Source organism: Heterodontus francisci, chromosome 5 (genome assembly GCF_036365525.1).
Source record: "Heterodontus francisci isolate sHetFra1 chromosome 5, sHetFra1.hap1, whole genome shotgun sequence".
Taxonomy (NCBI): Eukaryota; Metazoa; Chordata; class Chondrichthyes; order Heterodontiformes; family Heterodontidae; genus Heterodontus; species Heterodontus francisci.
The window spans coordinates 160363147-160368671 of record NC_090375.1 but is presented as its reverse complement, the minus strand read 5'-3'; positions in this window follow the sequence as shown (position 1 = coordinate 160368671).

The following is a 5525-nucleotide window of genomic DNA, read 5'->3' as shown; positions in this document are numbered from 1 at the left end:
TGCTGCTGGATCCTGCTCTACTGCTGTTGTTGCTGCTGGATCCTGCTCTACTGCTGCTGTTGCTGCTGGATCCTGCTCTACTGCTGCTGTTGCTGCTGGATCCTGCTCTACTGCTGTTGTTGCTGCTGGATCCTGCTCTACTGCTGCTGTTGCTGCTGGATCCTGCTCTACGTCTGCTGTTGCTGCTGGATCCTGCTCGACAGCTGCTGTTGCTGCTGGATCCTGCTCTACAGCTGCTGTTGCTGCTGGATCCTGCTCTACAGCTGCTGTTGCTGCTGGATCCTGCTCTACTGCTGCTGTTGCTGTGGGAACCTGATCTACTGCTGCCGCTGGATCCTGCTCGACAGCTGCTGTTGCTGTGGGAACCTGATCTACTGCTGCCGTTGCTTTTTTTCCTATCTTAACTCGGGAATTTTAATTCAAGTAAGTATAACATTAATTGAAATAATTAGAATAAGAAGAATGTAAGCACAAGCAGGGCTAGAGGCAATCATTAAAATGTAATTAAGAAATTAATTAATTAATTAAAACAATAAGTAGGGCAAGGCAGGTGATATATTGCAGCTATATTATGTGGGAGCTGGTGAACACAAGTGTGATCCATTGCAATCACATCTGCAGTAAACTTCTGCAGCTCGAGGAACTTTGACTCAGAGTTGATGAGCTGGACGTTGAGCTTCAGACACTGCAATGCATCAGGGAGGGAGAGAATTACCTGGAAAATATGTTCCAGGAGGCAGTCATGCCCCTTAGGCTAGGTACTTCAGATTTGGTCTGTGGTCAGGGACAGGAGGTTGTGACTACAAATGAGGCAGGTATGGGAATTCAGAAAGTAGCAATGGAGGAGCCACAGCCCTTGCACTTGTCTTATAGGTTTGAGATTCTTGCATCTTGTGTGGGCGAGAGTGGGGACTGCAGGGAGAATAAGCAAACTGACCACAACACCTTGGTACAGTAGGCCATTCAAGTGGGGGGAGTAAAAAGGAATGTAGTAGTAGTAAGCGACAGTACAGTTAGGGCTATCGATACTGTTCTCTGCAGCCGACAGCATGAGTCCGGAAGGCTATGTTGCTTGCCCGGTGCCAAGGTTAAGGACATCTCCTTGGGGCTGGAGAGGAACTTGATGTGGGACGAGAAGGATCCAGCTTTCATGGTCCATGTGGGTACCAATGACATAGGTAGGACTAAAGAAGAGTTTCTGCTGAGGGAGAATGAGCAGCTAGGGGCTGAATTGAAAAGCAGAACCACAAAGGTAAAAATCTCTGGATTACTACCTGAGCCACGTGCAAATTAGCAAAGAGGAAATAAGATCAAAGAGCTATATGCATAGCTCAAAGATAGGTGTGGGAAAAATGGGTTTCAGTTCATGGGGCACCAACACCAGTACTGGGGAAAGTGGAAGCTATACCATTGGTACGGCCTTCACCTGAACTGCGCTAGGACCAGTGTCCTGGTGAATTGTATAACTAGGGCTGTAGAGAGGGCTTTAAACTAAAAAGTGGTTAGAGGGTGTTTAGTGGGTTCAGGTGAAGGAAAATTTAGACAGTTAACAAGAAAGGAAAGGCAATAGTGTAGGGTAGCAATACGGGTAATGATAACCAGAGTGTGACAGGAAGGGGCAGAGTGTACAAACAAAACAGTGCATCAGCAAATAAGTTCAGAGTAGGAAAAAATGGTAAAAAGACAGAATTAAAGGCTCTTTATCGGAAAGCATGCATATGCGTAATGAGATTGATAAATTGATAGCACATATAGAAATAAATGGGTGTGATATGAGAGTCATTATGAAGACCTGGCTGCAAGGTGACCAAGACTGGGAACTAAATATTCAAGGGTATTTGACATTTTGGAAGGATAGGAAGAAAGGAAAAGGAAGTGGGGTAGCTCTGTTAATAAAGGATGAGATCAGTTCAATAGTAAGAAATGATCTTGGCTTGGAAGATCAAGATATGGAATCAGTTTGGGTGGTGAGAAGAAATAGCAAAGGAAAGAAGTGACTGGTGGGAGTAGATTATAGTCCAGCGAACAGTAGCTATACTGTAGGACAGAATATAAATCAAGAAATAATGGGGGACTTTAGGAAAAGTACTGCAATAATTGTGGGTGATTTTTATCTTCATATAGATTGAACTAATTAAATGGCAAAGGTAGCCTAGAGGATGAGTTCATTCAGTGTATTAGGGGCAGTTTCATAGAACAATACATTCTGTAACCAACCCGACAGTAGGCTATTTTAGACCTGGTAATCTGGAGCAAGACAGGATTAATAAATGACCTCGCAGTAAAAGATATCTAGGCCAGAGTGATCATAACATGATAGAATTCCACATTCAGTTTGAGGGTGAGAAGTTTGAGTCTGAAACTAATGTCTTAATCTTAAATAAAGGCAATCACATGGGAATGAAGACAGTGTTGGCTTAAGTGGACTGGGAAAATAAGTTAAAAGGTAAGACATCACAGAAGCAGTGGCAGACATTTAAGGAAATATTTCATAACTCTCCACAAAGATTTATTCATTGAGAATGAAAGACTCTATGAGAAGGATGCAATATCGAAGACTAACAAAAGAAGTTAAGGATTGTATCAAATTGAAAGATAAAGTATACGATGCTGCAAAGATTAGTGGTAGACCAGAGGATTGGGAACATTTTAGAAATCAGCAGAGAATGACTGAAAACATAATAAAGAGAGAAAAATTAGAGTGAAAGCAAGAAATATAAAAAGAGACAGCAAAAGCTTCTACAAATATATAAAAAGGAAGAGAGTAGCTAAAGTAATTGTTGGTCCCTTAGAGAATGACACTGGGGAATTAATAATGGAAAACAAGGAAATGGCAGAGACCTGATAGTAGAAGGCACAAAAAGCATCCCAAGAATAGCAGAAAATCAAGAGGCAAAAGGGAGGGAGGAACTTAAAACAATCACTAACACCAGAGAAAAAGTGCAGGAAAACTAATGGGACTAAAGGTTGACAAGGCCCCTGGGCCCGATGGCTGGCATCCTAGGATCTTAAAAGAAGTGGCTGCAGAGATAGTGGATGCATTGGTTATAATCTTTTAAAATTCCACAGATGCTGGAAAGGTCCCAGCGGATTGGAAAACCACAAATGTAACACGTTTATTCAAGAAAGTGGGGGCGGGCAACAGAAAGCAGGAAACTATAAGCCAGTTAGCCTAACATCTGTCACTGGGAAAATGCTAGAATCCATTATGAAGGAAGTAGCAGCAAGACACTTAGAAAATCATAATGCAATGATACAGAGTCAATATGGTTTTCATGCTAGAAATAGGAAGATAGTGCAGCTAAACACATGGCTGAGCAACTGGTGCAGAAGGGAGGGTTTCAGATATCTGGACCATTGGGCTCTCTTCAGGGACAGATGGGACCTGTACAAGAAGGACGGGTTGCATCTAAACTGGAGGGGCATTAATATCCTGGCTGCAAGGTTTGCTAGCGTCACTCGGGAGGGTTTAAACTAGTGTGGCAGGGGGGTGGGAACCAGAGCAGTAGGACAGTTAGTGAAATAAATGAGGAGGACATAGTAAATAAGGCCAGTAGGACTAAGAGGAAGAGCAGGCAGGGAGATGTTGCTGAGCACAGCGGGACTGGTGGTCTGAAGTGCATTTGTTTCAATGCGAGAAGTATAACAGGTAAGGCAGATGAACTTAGAGCTTGGATTAGTACTTGGAAATATGATGTTGTTGCTATTACAGAGACTTGGTTGAGGCAAGGGCAGGATTGGCAGCTAAATGTTCCAGGCTTTAGAAGCTTCAGGCGGGATAGAGGGGGATGTAAAAGGGGTCGGGGAGTTGCATTACTGGTTAAGGAGAATATCACAGCTGTACTGCGGGAGGACACCTCAGAGGGGTCATGCAGCGAGGCAATATGAGTGGAGCTCAGGAATAGGAAGGGTACAGTCACGATGTTGGGGGTTTACTACAGGCCTCCCAACAGCCAGCGGGAGGTAGAGGAGCAGATATGTAGACAGATTTTGGAAAGATGTAAAGGTAACAGGGTTGTGGTGGTGGGTGATTTTAACTTCCCCTATATTGACTGGGACTCACTTAGTGCTGGGGGCTTGGATGGGGCAGAATTTGTGAGGAGCATCCAGGAGGGCTTCTTGAAACAGTATGTAGATAGTCCAACTAGGGATGGGGCCATTCTGGACCTGGTATTGGGGAATGAGCCTGGCCAGGTGGTCAAAGTTTCAGTGGGGGAGCATTTCGGGAGCAGTGACCATAATTCCATAAGTTTTAAGGTACTTGTGGATAAGGATAAGAGTAGTCCTCAGGTGAAGGTGCTAAATTGGGGGAAGGCTAATTATAACAATATTAGGCAGGAACTGAAGAATTTAGATTGGGGGCGGCTGTTTGAGGGTAAATCAACATCTGACATGTGGGAGTCTTTCAAACGTCAGCTGATTAGAATCCAGGGCCAGCATGTTCCTGTGAGGAAGAAAGACAAGTTTGGCAAGTTTCGGGAAGCTTGGATAACACGGGATATTGTGAGCCTCGTCAAAAAGAAAAAGGAAGCATTTGTAAGGGCTGGAAGGCTAAGAACAGATGAAGCACTTGAGGAATATAGAGAAAGTAGGAAGGAACTTAAGCAAGGAGTTAGGAGGGCTAAAAGGGGTCATGAAAAGTCATTGGAAAACAGGGTTAAGGAAAATCCCAAGGCTTTTTATACATATATAAAGAGCAAGAGGGTAACCAGGGAAAGGGTTGGCCCACTCAAGGACAGAGATGGGAATCTATGTGTGGAGCCAGAGGAAATGGGCAAGGTGCTAAATGAGTACTTTGCATCAGTATTCACCAAAGAGAAGGACTTGGTGGATGATGAGCCTAGGGAAGGGAGTGCAGATAGTCTCAGTCATCTCATTATCAAAAAGGAAGAGGTGTTGGGTGTCTTGCAAAGCATTAGGGAGATAAGTCCCCAGGGCCTGATGGGATCTACCCTAGAATACTGAGGGAGGCAAGGGAAGAAATTGCTTGGGCCTTGACAAAAATCTTTGCATCCTCATTGGCTACAGGTGAGGTCCCAGAGGACTGGAGAATAGCCAATGTTGTTCCTTTGTTTAAGAAGGGTGGTAAGGATAATCCAGGAAATTATAGGCCGATGAGCCTTACGTCAGTGGTAGGGATACTATTAGAGAGGATTCTTCGGGACAGGATTTACTCCCATTTGGAAACAAGCGAACTTATTGGCGAGAGACAGCATGGTTTTGTGAAGGGGAGGTCGTGTCTTACTAATTTGATTGAGTTTTTTGAGGAAGTGACGAAGATTATTGATGAAGGAAGGGCAGTGGATGTTATCTATATGGACTTTAGTAAAGCCTTTGACAAGGTCCCACATGGCAGACTGGTGCAAAAGGTGAAGTCACACAGGATCAGAGGTGAGCTGGCAAGATGTTGCTGACAACAATTTGTTCAGGAAAGATGGGGACTTGGGGGCACTGATTCCTCCCTGAGGTCCGATTTCACACCCTCCCCCCACCCCGAGAACACTGATCCTACCCTGAGGCCCCAT